The sequence below is a fragment of the Thermobia domestica genome, chromosome 2, assembly GCF_964235325.1.
Source record: "Thermobia domestica chromosome 2, izTheDome1.hap1.1, whole genome shotgun sequence".
Taxonomy (NCBI): domain Eukaryota; kingdom Metazoa; phylum Arthropoda; class Insecta; order Zygentoma; family Lepismatidae; genus Thermobia; species Thermobia domestica.
The window spans coordinates 184,184,278-184,200,580 of NC_137455.1; the positions used below are offsets into that span (position 1 = coordinate 184,184,278).

A 16,303-nucleotide genomic window follows, 5' to 3' on the forward strand; every position below is an offset into this window, starting at 1 on the left:
CTCCGAAGCAGGGTTCAAAGCAAGCTGGAGCAAGTTAATCAGCTCAGAAGTTCGCCAAATTACCAAGGAAACTATTAACAAATCATTGATAAGTTAGTTAAATTTGACTTTTCCCTTTTTAGCATCTACAGTTTGTTTACAACGACTTAATGTGTGGGACAACAAAATAACTGGAATTTATACGATACGGCAACCTTGCATTAATATCTACTTACAAAGGTTAAATTAAATCATTTGTGGCTAGTATGCTCTGTATTTGACGATCTAATGACTTATTGTACTATTTTATCTCTATTTTCAAATTCTTCCAGGAATCAAGTCTTCGTCATTGTTATGTATGATGCATGAACCTATAGCTTATCGTAGGATCCAAACCGCATAAATTCACCCCGGGAATCGAACCCTGGTCTTGAAAACAAAAAGAAGCGTCGTATGCGTTTGTGTTGATGTACCTAGTATAGATATATTTTCTCGTACAATAAACTCTATCATATCATATCAAACATATGACAGATTTTTGGAGAAAACGAAATGGTCATCTTATTCGTTGCAAAAACAACCACCATTCTGCCATGTCATTATACAGTATTTCTTTTCCGCTACTTCTTCCCGTTGATATACACCCACATATACCATATATATACACTTGCAACATAGTGTGTGTCTTCTTTGACCACAAACTCATAGCTGTGACGTTAATCGCCTGCAACATCGTGTCCGTGGCTTTTGTAAGGGGGTTCTACCGTCTCTACCTATATTCTCTTCGTACCAATTGTTTCACTTTTATTAATCAACCGTTTCTTCCTAGCCTAAAGGGCATAGCCGTCAAACGTTAAATTAAAGATTTTATTTAATATGTAAGGCGAAATTAATTAGGAAGTTCAATGTCGTGTTTACAAAAGCTCTTCAGTGACTTCTGCCCTTTGCCAACTGGTCCGGTTTCTACTTTGTATTTCTATTTCTGCGAGATCCATCTTAATATTATCCTTCCATTTCTAGTAAAAACCTTGAAAACACTCCCACTTTCTTCCATTCTGGCTACATGACCTGCTCACCTGAGTCTCCTAGACTTGACTTTACAATATGCAGGGTGCTTCAAAACAACACCGACAATGTTTGGTAGGTGATTCCTGACACCAAGACAAGACAAAAAAATATAGACCAACCTGGGTGCACAAATGCTTCCTTTCGGAATTATAGGTTGCCGTGAACATGAAAAAAATAAACTTTAAAAGGTCCATAGCTCCAATACTATGGGACCTGCTGTAGTCAGGTCAAGACTTTATTTAGGAACTATTATGTGCCCTATCCAAAAAGCCATGCTTCAGAATCCTTGGTACTTCCGCAACAATTTTTATAGAAGTAGTTGATGAGTGCCTCAAATTAAATGCCCGTAGCCAAACTGCCTCTATAAATTTTTTTTTATGTTTGCGTATCTTATCCCATTGAGTGATTCTAGTAAGTAAAGCATATGAAAGCTGATAGTACAGTTGTAGTCACAAAATACTATCCAATAATGTAATTGAACAAATGCACTTAAGTGTAAAATAATTATAACTGAGCGTCAAGTGCTGCGTTAAATCTTGTGTTTAACCTTGGTTCTAACCTTGGTGTGCGTTACACAGAGAGATCTGCTTTCTTTTTTAATCGACTCCGTTTAATCGCGCGTGAAAAATCACTCAAAAAACCGTACTTCCTTTAAGTCATAGTGAAATTAATACGTACTTTTTTTTTTAAGAACATAGATTTTTCTTTTACGCTTAACAGGGGGACAAGTTCAAGGAAAGTTAATTCAATCGGTCAGTCAACCATATTGAATATTACTAGTAACTGTTAATGTAAATGAGAAGAGACCGCACACTGACAAACTCTAATACACTAAATTCTACAAAAAAACTATCCGAAGACTGGATGTATGCCAATTGATAGATCTTATCTACAAAATTATATGGACGAATGCAAATTCTCATACACGTAGTTTTCAAGAAAGTCGAGAAATACTTTTTTTTTAACTATAAAAACTGTGACGTCTGAGGCCATGCCCACATCAAATATCTATGAGGTTCTCTCGAGAGCTACGGATGGCACAGAAAAGCAATGAACTTGGGAAGGATGAGAAAATAGATGACACAGAGACTATTTCAGACGTGACCAAAACCTGGATATACATATCTGATTGCCCTTCTACAACAATCAATAACTAAATTTATTGCAGCAAAGAAGTCACTTTTCTATTCAAGAAAGGATACATCTAAGTGCGAGCTTCAGGAAGATTACGAAGTCGTGCAAAAACTTTTGTGCCTACAACAAACTACAATATACCACCAAAATCAAGAAGAAAACTGAGACCATCAAAGCAGTTATTCGCCACCTTCCAATTGATACCAGCATTAAAGATACCACAACATCACTCAAGGAGAAGGATTACCCAATATTTTCCGTTTGACAAATCCGCACCCAGAATCGTGAAGACGGGAAAGGGAAAGTCCCCATTCCACTATTCTTAATTTCATTGAAGAAGACTCTAACATGCCACCAGAATCTTCAAAGAAGACTTATTGCTACACACCCGCATAATTCGTACAAAACCACTAGGAAAGAGACATTATTTGCAATACTTCAAATGCCGAAGATTTAGGCATTCGCAAGCAACTTGCCAAGCTCTGCCTCGGTGCGTTAGGAGCACAGGCTCTCATTGGACGTACCAATGGGAAAAGAAGACCAGAGACACACCAGCGAAATGTGTCAACTGTAAAGGGCCCATCCTGCTAATTATTCCGGATATCCGCGAATACAACAAATTCTACAAGCAAAAAGGAAAACAACGCCAGCAAACACAATCTCACATTCAGCATCTCTTCAAGATACCACTGCAACATCCACTTCTAAACCTGAGCCTACAATAATCACGCACTATCGCAGCTTCAACATCGAAGACGTACCCTGATGATAACTTATGCTCTGAAGACATCATCCGAACTATTATAGAACTTCTACAACTTCTGAAGGATTTAAAAAGTGACCAACACAGTACACACGCTTCGCACTTCTATGACAAAGCTGAAAGCCGCCCTAGATCTGTTCAGCAAATTCACCATCCTCATGGATTTCTTCTCTGAACTATACCATAAAGTCAAGAAACTTTTCAGCACACTTCATTGCTTGTTGTAAGATGCATTTTTCTTAATTTTGTTTTATTTTATTATAACTGAAGTATGGTACTACAACAATACCATCTGTTACGATGAAACTAATACTGAAGTATAACTTCATCAAACTTTTCATAATGCTTCTAGAAAGATGGCAGTACACTGTGCAGTTAAAGAATATTATATATATATATATATATATATATATATATATATATATATATATATATATATATATATATATATATATATATATATATGGTGTTGTTTCAAAACAACACCAACAACGTTTGGGAAGTGATTCCTAACACCAAGATAAGACAAAAACTATAGATCAACCTGGGTGCATAAATGCTTTCTTTCAAAGTTATAGGCTGCCGAAAACATGAAAAACTGAACTTTAAAGGTCCATAGCTCTAAAATTATGGGACTTACTGTACTCGGGTCAAGATTTTATTCAGGAACTAGTAGGCTATGTGCCCTATGCAAATATCAAAGTTTCAGAGTACTTCAAAAACTTCCGCAACAATTTTTATACAGGTAGTTGGTGAGTACTTCAAATTATATGCCCGTACCCAAACTCCCTCTATAAAAATTGTTGTGTGAGTACCGCAGGATTCTGAAATATGTATTTTTTTGATAGTGCACATATTAGTTCTTAAGTGAAGTATTAACTCGACTACAGTAGGTCCCATAATTTTGGAGCTATGGACGTTTAAAGTTCATTTTTTTCGTGTTTTCGGCAGCCTATAACTTCGAGAGGAAACATTTGTGCACCCAGGTTGGTCCACACTTTTTGTCTCATCTTTGTGTCAGAAATCACCTCCCAAACGTTGTCGGTGTTGGTTTGAAATACCCTGTATATAGGGTAAATTCTCATGCGTAGTTTTCGAGAACATTGAGAAAAAATTTTATGGTCCTAAATGTGTACGTCATTCGTTGCCAATAATAATTGGTAGTTTTTATTCTACTGAAACTGTTATTAATTCGTTTATTGCATATGCAAAAAATACAATATTAAATGAAATGAAATCTTTGAGTTTTACGTCCCACGGTTATGCCGGTTGGGCTAAAGGAGACGGTGATGATGAGAAATGAGTGAAATGGTGGAATGAAGAAAGTGGGAGGAAACGGGAGAACCCCGAGAAAACCCACGAGCACGGTGTTTGTCCACCACAAAGTTCACTTGGCGGGGGCTGGGATCGAACCCGGGACCCCAAGCACCAGAGGTGAACGCTCTACCACTGAGTCACCGCGCCCCCCAAATACAATATTAAGTAGCAGATAGTACAAGCACATATATTGTTGTTTGTCTTACAATAGTGATACACACCATGGGCGTCTCTGGCGGGGGGGATGAGGGGGACGCGTCCCCCCAATATTTTGGAGTACAAAATATTCAATATTTTATTCTAATTTAATTTATTTACTAACGACAGAACTACATATAAGTAATAATTATTTTATTTATGTGCAATATAATAGGTAACAGAGTTCCTGATATACCTCAGGGGGTCCGTGAAGGTAAGCAGAAAGGTAACACATGGAATCAAAGATAATAAACAGGTTGGGCTAGAATTTAAATCAGTTTCTTTGATGCCCCCCCCCCCAAATTTTACATGCCAGAGACGCCAGTGATACATACACATACTTCTAACAGAACACACATACTATTTCCAAAAAAAAATATTACGTAACAAATACAAAATTTAAGTTATTATTTAGCGGTCCTTACATATTCGTCTCCTTCATTATTGGGTAACTATAACTCATATTAGTTGATCATTGTGACAAAGTGATCCATACAGACTACATTTCTAGATCATAACTTACTGCAAATAGTGGAAATAATTACTTCATATCAACAGTTAAGATCTAACAACCAAATGGATGAACAATATAATTGTATTAAAACTGATTTGAGGCATCAACATTTATGCATGGTAAGCAACAAAATTATGTAAGAAAAAATATACTCTATGGTTGGTTGGAACATCCGAAGGCCATTCGACGATGAGCATAACATGACAACGCAGCAATTTTACTATAGATGAAATAATTATACACTACAGTTAGTGATTACTGATGTTTCTTGTAATTAATTACTTCAAGAAACACTTTAACAAAATTTCTACATAGAATAATCTTCTTGACAACTTCCAGAGTGGAAAAACCAAAACTATTTTCAGGACATACTTACAATTAGTGTTCTGCGTAGCCTTCAAAATAATTTGTAAACAAGTCTTTGATTCATATCTCCCCCTTCCCCTATAAGATGGTATGTAAATGTTTTTAGACAGCAAAATACAAACAAAAACGGTACGAGTATAAAAACATAAAATATCAATAGAGTTATATATTTGGGCTGTAGTTTCATCTAAAATTAAAGGAAAAAAGTAACATCCATTTTCACAGAAGTGCTAGTCATAAAGATTATTTTTCATCTTTGTAGAAATTCATTCATAGGAAATCTAGCAGATTCTAGTGAAAAATCGCATTGGAATCGCATTGAAGTGATCTAACTAATGGTCTTCCGAAGATAGAGGGAATCAACATCCGACAAATACTAAAGTTGGTGTATCACATTAGCAAGTATGAATGGGTAATTCTGTGACTGGGTAACAGTTTATGATACATAGCAGCACGATCGTGGCAAGATATTGTTTTCAGAAGAGGCTGTTCTATCATACATGAACTCCCAGGGCGTGCTTTACTGCAGTAACACCAAACTCTATTAGTCTAGTGATGGCAAACAACAACCAGGACGAAACATAATTGTCTAGTATGTACCTGGAACGCTTGTGGAGTCAGGAATACACGGATAACCGGATCAATCATCATCAACGATAAACTCACAGCTGATATGTGTAGTGTTTTCATTCTATTGATGCTGAATAAGAAGGAAGAATGTCCATTTTTTCAGCATGACAAAATGGATGCCTCCACATAATCTATTAGTGGCGTACACAGAAGTTCGTAAATAGAGAGTTCAACTTTCCAAGTTCATATACAGTATTTTCACGTGTTTGTATACATATGTATCTTAATATAGTAAATGTACATTTTTAAATATCTTGTTCAAAGCGGTTAAATCCCGAACCCCTTTGAATACTGAACAGTTACGACCATCGTATTTACAATTTCAATGATCATGGACTGAAAGATGGGAGAATTGAATGATCACATAATATACTGTTGGTCGCTCCCTAGACTTCTACCTATGGTGCCACTCGGTGGCAAATGTGTAAAGCAAAGATTGTGATTAATCGCCTTAAACATGTCATACAATGACTCTTCAAGACTTATGCATTCAGTATAATGCCGCTGACTCTGCAGACTGTTCGCCGAAAATAATTGGAACGGATTCAAATTGCATCCAGAATAACGTTAGTCACATGTTGTCATTCTACTGTGATATGTTCAAGCGAAGATGAGAATGTCCGTGTATATAAACATGTTATTCGTCCATTATATTTACAGATTCCTGACATGTTCGTTAAAATTCACAGAAGAAGGAATTGCTTTCAGTTTAATCATCACTAAAATATGTTAACAAATCATCATAATGTGGATGTGAAGAAACAAAATGTATTTATGGGGTTCGACTTCTTTTCTCTCTCATTTAACCGGTATCAACCTCGAGGATATCTATATCAAATCACCCATGTAAGAATGAATTCAACCCTTAACCTTTTAGATTTAAAAAAAAAAATCACACTGTAATTTTTTTTAAAAAACTGCTGAAAGTCGCCATACAAATAACAGAAAATAGAGTAAATGAAGATTTTCGCACTGATGTGTATCATGTGGCACGACTACATTGCATTCTGTAATTATGAAATTTAATGTCACTGTACTTGTAAATATCCCTTTAATAAAAGTGCGACAATGATCCTGAGTGTACATATTATACATCGCATTAACATTTAGTCAACATCTTCACGTTTTCTCAAAATATTGTAAAATATCAAAGAATAATCACACATTTTGATAACGAAATTTCCAGTACTTACAAAGTAATATTTAGTGAAATGATTAAAAGTTCTCTAGAAATAGTGCTTTTCCAGTACTGTGAAATACAACTTCAAATCAATTTTCACGTCATTCGTTTTGAGGACGACTTTTTTTTTTTTTTTTTTTTTTTAATTACAAAAGGCATCTCCGAAACAGTTTTGTTTACTAGATCCGAAGTAGGACGAAGGGCTATGGAGTACAACATTCTAACTTTTTCCTATCCTTATCGACTATGAGTACACAAAATAATAACGTAACATCCTAAACTTCATATTTTCCCTGATGATACTGTTTTACTATCAGGTTGTGTAAACAGTATTGATCCTTTGGCAGTCAAACTTGAAAATAACATTATGAACAACATATGTACCATTTTTTTTTCCTTCAATGATCTGTCTTTTTCCCAGCAACACCATAATCTCATCAGTATATAACTTCTGTAGTTTCTCGTCAATATATATGCAATTTCGAAATAAGCCTATGTAAATCACTTGTCATATATATATATATATATATATATATATATATATATATATATATATATATATATATATATATATATGACAAGTGATTTACATAGGCTTATTTCGAAATTAACTTACACCATTCAAAGATTTCTACAGAGACCGAAACAAATTATACCTTGACGGCACTAAGTCCGTGATAAGCGATGATTGCATTAAAACTTTCGTTCTCAAGTTGTCTTAATTTCTGACGAGCCGAGTCGTTAGAGATGTATGCGGCATTGCGTTGTGAACATGGTATGCGACACCCTTCCTGTTGACCAGTTTCGGACGTTTCTTCCGAATTGCCAGATGCAATTGTGCTAACTGTCGACTGTGCACATCTTAGTCTCTCTTTCTACCCGGTGGCAGCAGCTCACGATGTGCATTAATTTCATGTCCTTTTAATCTCATCAAACGCTCAGCATAATCTTCGTGGAACTCAGTATGGAGTTTGTCATAGACTGTGGAGCTTCTCGCTTCGATCATGATTTTTGACGCACACTGTAACCGTAGGTTGTCGTTGTCCATTTCTCATCACTTGTGATCAACCGCCTCAGAAATAGTTCGAGTTCTTTACGTTTCAGTAGAGATTTGCTGATGGAAATTCGATCGAGTAAATGTTTTGAGTCCAATCATGGTACATCCAAATGTCAATCTTCTTTTTGTAGCCAGCTATCTCTAAATAGTTTAACACTATTCGGTGATGGATATTTAGGTCATTGATGATGTCATGGCTGCTTATATGCTAGTCTTGCTCGACTTTTGCCAGAATATAATCCACTTCTGCTGTGATTGTTCGCACACTGCGAGGAGCATCCTGGGCATCGACATTTTCAGAATGAAAGCGACTGTACCATTTTTTTGGCTAATGCTTTAGATAACGTACTTTGCGCATACACAGCACAAATTTCTTCACGGGCCTCCGCATCATTTGTGCCTTTATCGAAATAAAATTGTGAAATGTAGTAGTTTTGCGGAGGGTACACTCATCTTTATGACGCAACACTTTACATCTAAACATAAGGATTCCACCACCTTTTGCACATCTACTGCCTTTAACTGTCAGCTGTCAAAGGACGTTAGGCCTGAACCGTTGCAAATTGTATATTCTGAGATTTGGGATACTAACGCCATCTCGTGCGAAAAGAGCTCAATACATTTTAGACAGTCTGGCTCTGGTATATATTTTCTAAGAGTGGTAGTAGACAAAATTATATTCAAAAACTGTAATATTATCGTTTGAGTTCAACAATAATTAAAAAAAAAAAAAACATCAATAAGTGGATAAGAGCGTAATGGACGAGCTTTATTCAACATTTTTACTTGAGTTCTTTTAAAAGTGTGTGTTCAGATTGTGGTATTCCGTTCACTAAAGCTTACATGTAAGATAATAATCTCGTATCGAGTTATCTCTTCAATTAATTATTGACAATGTCACAGGCAAAGAATTAGATTTGAGTAGCTTGAAGTTTTAATGTTACGGCCAATTAACGACGTGTTTTAATGTTACGGTGAATTATCTCTACATAATGGAAAGTTGCTTCTATTGCAGCTACTCTTAACTAAGTGAGATCAACGAGAACGCATTTACGAATCCACAGAATTTATGCTGCAAAAAGTGGATCACTCTAGCAGAAGAGGAAGTATTTTGCCTCGTGTACAATATAATTGTTTTTAGGCTTTAAAAAATCGCAGACACCAGATAATAGCCAATAAAAACTAACTGTAACAGTGATTTGAAGAACGTGCACTGGGATTCAACACGCAGCTAAATGATTTACTTTGTGTAGATGAATAGATTATGTTTTAATGGATACTTTCAAGAGACGTTTCCTGTTCTTATTATACACTGTTAACGATCAGAAAAATGTGATATTCAGAGACAATATGAATCGTGTGTATATGTTTATGTGTGTATGCATGTACGTATGTATCTGTGTGTGTGTATCGGGTGTTCTAAAAATGGCACCCACGGACTACAGAGAACTATTCTACAAAATAAAGCGAGAAATATATATAATTGTGTACCTTTCGGCCCTTCGTCTGCAGACGCGAATTGCACTATGTAGGAATGTCACAGATAAAGAACCATAGAGCAGATCTACCAAACCATCAAATAGTCACATTGATTCTTTCAAGATGGTAGTTCAAGTCGATAGATGTTGACACTAGCACATCTACTAGCATAACAATCTATGCAGCTGCTTGATAGATTCATAGAGCAATCCTAATGGTACCAAGTTAATCTACAACATTGCCATGTGGTGACATTTTTAAGTCCTCATAACGGCTGAAGGAGGCCCCGGAGGGTATACCGTTATATAGCATTTTCGCCTTATTTTGACCTGTAGAATAGCGCTTTGTTGTCAGTGGGTGTCATTTTTAGAACACCGGATATATATATATATATATATATATATATATATATATATATATATATATATATATATATATATATATATATATATATATATATATATATATATATATATAATTTCGGGTCCTTGTTTGGAAACGCAAATTGAACTACGTGGTAACGTCGCAAATGAAGGACCATATAATAGATCTACCAATCCATCAAATAGTTACAGACTCTTTCCAGCTGGCTGGCAGTTAAAATCGACAGACATTGACACTAGTACTACTTATTACTACAACAATCGATGCAACTACTTGATGGCTTCGTAGAGCAATGCTAATGGTTCCATGTTAATCTACGACGACGCCATATAGTAACATTTCTGATTCCTCATAGTGGCTGAAGGAGCGGTACACTGTTATACATTTTCGCTTTATTTTGGCCACAAGGATAACGTTCTATTGTCCGTTGGCGCTATTTTTAGAACATACACGGTTTATATATTGATAAACCTAATCTGTAAATCCCTAAAGTACCTACAGTGGGTCGTCCATTGATTAGCTTAAAGTTGCACTTAGTCATTACAATATTATCCAACAGACATTACTTTGTCCACGTTTGGGATGCAACTACGGTAGTCATGGATGGTTAAAAAAGTACCCAGTATTATTATTATTATTATTATTATTATTATTATTATTATTATTATTATTATTATTATTATTATTATTATTATTATTATTTGTTTTACAATTAACCACCGTGTTCATTTGACTCAAAATAATTGCTATCAACTATTTAACGATATGAATTAGAGTACAAAATGGAATTTTTAATCCAATAATAGGGATGGTCACATAGAGATCCAAGACAGCCCAGAAAACAGCATCTCAGAGAAACTGGATATCAAGATTTGGATCTGGATCCGAAAATTTTGATATATGGATCTTAATCTGAACATCTAGATCTGAATTCAAGACTAAATCTCTTCAGTTTCCAATATGCGAATATAATATGGAAATATTTTGTATAGTATGTGTACTAAAACAATGCTATTACTTCGCACTGTGTAGTTCGTTTACAGATGCTTCAGCTTAAGAAAACAGGATCATAATATGGATGACCAGATTCGGATCTCAGAGAAGCCTCATACTCGGAACTGGATCTAAATTCTGATTTCATAGCTACGTATGTGATTTTGATATTTTCCCCACTTCTACCGAACTAGAGGAAGGCGTCTCATGGCGTCCTTTCCCCGAGTTATCACTGTCGGCGGCGGTTCGTATCAGTAACTACAACTTATCTAAATAATCAGATCCTGGAACGAATACAAAGCTATAACAACTGTCCAATGATAAAGAGTGGAACAGATCAGATCTCAACTGTGATTGCCAGCACCTCTATAGGAACAAACTATAAGTCGAAAATCCATTTCAGGCTGTAATAATATAAAGATATCTCAAAGATACGAATTGTTTTGTTTCATAGTTCTCTCGAAGTACTAGACTAATATGATTCAGGCGTGGCTACTGCTAAGGGTTGCATGGTTGTACAATGGCCTATTCTATTAACACCGAAAGTGTTTTTGAAGTGATAGAGCACTGTTTTAGCAAAAATAAAGCTTTGCTTTTCAGCACAAGACACTATTGATGCATCTCTCAAAATTCAAATAAGAAAAGATGATGTTTATACTTGCTTAAGCGCTGTGACTACATCCAGTAACAGTAGGGAGCTCTTATTTCTTAACATAGAGAAGCACCTTTAAAGCTTCATTGCTCCTATTTCTCGTATTGCCGACAAGTAGTTGCAGTCACTTGATATTCCCAGTAGCTACTACTTCCATAGTATGGTGGTTACGAATTTCTTCACTTCGTAGTGTTTGACGTAACTTTGTTTATCCCTTGTAAGTGACGGAGGAGTGGGAAGAAAGAGAGAACGAATGCTTAAGAAGTGCCACGCATCGTTGTTTTCGTTTATTGCAAATGTGCCTGGAAAATGTGGTAACATTTTTGATTCCACAAATGAAATGAAAAATACGTAATTATTAAAATATATTTTCTGCCTTATAATAATTATATTCGTTTTCTTAGAGGTTATTAAGATCGATGTACAAGTTTTGTATAGAAATGTTTGTTAAACGTATGCTGAATAGTTACTGTTCATTATCTTTGCGAGTGAATAGAATTGAATATTATAGTGCTAATAGTGAGTGTAATCTTAAATTAATAAATATGAAAATGGAGAAGATATTTTTCTATTAGCATTTTCTAAATATTGGAGAAATACTCGGGACCAGTAAACGTTCCCGTTTGTGCTCACACATCTTCGATATTCGAATCGTTTCTTTGACAGGCCACTAGGTACTGCTGAGATGATCTCATGGTTGATATTGTTCTTATACTTAGAAATCTTGAGAATTGTAGGGAAAAGGTAAATTCCAACTCTATTAAAACATTTTCTTAATATGCAAATGCTATTATCATCAGAATAATTAATATAAACAAATATTCATACACACGTATATTTAATAAACCTCAATTTTAAAGTATATATATCGTACAAAACGTTGTGTATTAAAAAGAATCAAAAATAAGAACAAGTTTGGAAAGTTTTACTTACGAATGCTTTCGTGACTGGATTGCTCCAGATCTTCATCAGCAAATTTCACGGAGGCATTGAATGAAGAAGGTGACAATGATGTTGAAGAGGGCGTGTGGCGAAAGATATTTAATTGCGATGGACACAACACGATTTCAACATTCGTGGTTATCAGTTCAGTGACACTTTCTCCTGTAAGAAAGAAAAACAATCTGTTAACGTAAAGAAATAATAATATTCTTTCAAAAATACATATCCATTAAGATAATTAGATCGAGATGCCTAAGAAAGAGACAGGACATTTCTCTAGCGTGAGAAATATTTATTTCAATTCGGTAGGTTCTGGAACAAGGATCCTTTTGGTAGGCCAAGCAGGTGATAAAAGGACGGCTCTGTGGCTGTTACCCGTAGTGACGATTCCCTTTGGATATTTTTTGTGCGTTTTCCCTGTAAGAATAATGCGGTTTTGGCCTTTCCTTAAAAAGAATTGTCTTACTCAAGAACACAAAATCAATCAAGAGTGAATGAAATTTTTTGCTTGTAATAGGGACCCAGAATTATAGTTTAAAGTCAAATTACTGCAGTAAGATATAAATAAATAAATTGTGAATATGTTGAATTGTACTTTTCCGCTGAAGAAAATAACAATGGTTTTTCTGTGGTAGAATTAGGCGTAGTTTCCTCTTTCAGTATTAGTAACATCGTACTCACCAGTAAATAGAATTTACATGGTGAGGGACACAGATGAAATATCTTTTTAAAATATGCTCATTTTCGATAGGTAAAAACTGAAAAATGCCAACAAATGCTTATCTCAGATTCTCCGAACGGCTACTCAAGATATTTTATATGTGGTTTTCCTATCTGTAGAAAAATTAACTCCTAATAGTTATTATTCAAAGTTGAAATATGATGTCTTTCTTTCTTCGCTAATTACATATTCACTGATTAGCTAAATGCATGAACTTGCCATTGTGAGCGATTTGACACAAAAACACTCATTTTAATCACAGCTATGCATGGAAGGGTATGAGCAAATTAAGTGGATTTTTTATTCCAGATTTGCCTGGAACGAGTACAAATCTCACACTATACAAATTAATATTGTATAGAATGCCAACGCAAGCACTTATCATTGAAATGAAACACTAAAAGATTAGTATAAATCATCACAAAAGAACTTTTGCAATCACGGAAGAAAGAAAGACAAGAGAGAAACTGAAAATAATACATTTCTGTTTATATTCCACACATACTACGAGTGTATTTCTTTTAACATACGTGCCAGTAGTATCATTCGGTAATATTCAGATATTTGGAAACACATTGCAAATTATGCTCACCTTTAAAGTTAATTAACGAAACAGGTAAGGAATCATACAACGAATACGGAATAAAGCACGTATTACCAACAGCAGGAATGATGAAAATTCTTTTTTCCTTTTCTCACCTCAAATATACTCGTAATATATTTGAGTTCTTTATCTAAAAATATAATATATACACTATTTTTTCGATTATGGAATATCGCTTTGTTCTTAGACAAAGATTAAGAAAAAGGAAATTCAAATATTTTCTAATCTTGTTTTTGTTCCCACTTCAGATAGAGTCAATAGTTTCTTCACCTTTAGACTCTCACTCATAACTTTGAGGTAAAAGCCACAAGTAGAAAAATACGACGGGAAACTCCACGACAGGCAAAAGCCACGTAATGGGAAGTATAATATAAAGGACGACAATGATGATATTCCTGATTGAGTTCGATTGGTACTAAACAGAAAAGAAGAAAATTTATGAAAAATTTATTCAAATTCATTCATTGAAATATTCAAATTTAAATATATGAATTACTTGATTCCCTTTAAATAATTTATTTCGTCAATTATTTTGTAATGAGTGAACGGACTTGAATATGCGTTTTTGTAACTTACGTAAAATAATGTTCTTTTTTCTATAAGGACGGAAGACTATATTCAAATCGACTAATATATTTTATAATATAAAACTATATTAGACAAACTGTAGCCCTCTATTGCAAAAGTGTTCAAAAATCGTGTTACTACGGTATTTTAGTATTAGGTTACGTAGCACTATCATTAAGCTTGTATGTTTTCCTAAACAGTGTTGTTTTAAACGTTGAGTATATTCTGACCAAACTATGAATTCTAGAGTTCTAAAAGCAGAGAATAAAGAAAGCCTTTACGGTAAAAGATGTAGGAAGAAACTACCTTGCGGATAGATTTTGCCTGGTGCATGGGGTCCCTGGTTCGATCCCAGCTCGCGTCAAGTAAACTTTATGGTAGGACAACCACCATGTGCGTGGGTTTCCTCGGGGTTCTTCCGTTTCCTCCCACTTTCTTCATTCCACCATTTCATCCATTTCTCATTATCACCGTCTCCTTTAGCCTAGCCGGCATAAGCGTGGGACGTAAAACTCAAAGATTTCATTTCATTTTTTTATTTTTTTCGATTTTTTCGTATTAAAATTTTAAATGTTCGTTTAAAATTAAATTAAAAGATTTTAATACATGTTTCAACTTTACATATAAATAAAAGTTTTGCATACCATTCTCTAATACACAATTTTTCACGTATATTAACAAAAACACTTAGCAAAACAAAAGTTTTGAGGATGTAACGTGAGTCTATATTATTGAAATCTTTATTCAATGAAAACATATAGTGTCTGCAAGTAAGATACAAATAGTTATATTGAATAGTTCTGTCCAGAACAACTTCCTCTTGCTTTTATATTACTAATTGCATTTAATTTGGGATATCTCATCTAGTACTCCCTACCTAAGCATATCCGATGTAGTATTGCATATTCTTGTTAGTTTACCTTCCAATTGTCATTGAATTAAAGCACATAGCACGCTAAGCGAACTTTCTGAATGATATGAAAATGGGAAAGTTCGCTATTTCATTCTCCTTGACAAATTTTGAGTTGCCATGTATAAATTCAAGTTCTCTATCTTTAACAACATCAAAATAATGTATGTTATCTCTGTCATTAGCTTTTGCATACTAAAGGATCGCCTATCCCTTTGGGGATCCCATGGTACAATCTGTACCATACGGGGTGTTTCATGGTACATTTGTTATAACTCTCCTATTTGAGCTTTTTCGTCCGGTTTTTTTTGTTTTTGTTTTTCAAGTCCAGAGGCATTGTAGAAGACCTTACGTATGGTTTCACACCTTCCTGCGTCGAGACATAGGTGATGACGTCATAATTCTAAAATATATATTTTCTTTTAATATTGCGAGGCCGGTCTATGTTCATTATTTTCTGGCGGGCTTATTTTTGCACGTAGAAGATAGAAATTTTGCACAAACATTTAGTCCACCGAGTAGTATTTACCAGATTGTTTTTTCAGATTTCTGCGTTAAAACAGGGGAGGAGGGATCCAGAGGGGCAAAAAGTTGAAAAAAGGGATATTTTACCAAAAAATCTCTTTCTTCGCGATTTTCCCGCCTTAGATACATGATGGAGACAAATGAATGGTACCGCCTGAAAGGCAGTTCTATTCTGAAGAGAATGAGTGCGACACATGACCCTAGGGTAATTAGGGAAGCGTCAGGGAATTTTTATCAAAATATACTTATGTATAGGGGAATTTTGGACATTTTCGGTATTTTTTGCGGGCTTATTTTTGCACCTAGAAGATTGAAATTGT

At 34.9% G+C, this 16,303-nt stretch overlaps 1 protein-coding gene across 1 annotated transcript in view; it reads right to left on the bottom strand.

The window, feature by feature from the left end:
- Positions 1–16,303, bottom strand: part of LOC145678092 (uncharacterized) — a gene marked incomplete in the record, with an annotated part of 443,224 nt that overhangs the window by 324,768 nt on the left and 102,153 nt on the right. The window contains 1 exon segment of the mRNA XM_081748227.1: positions 12,648–12,818.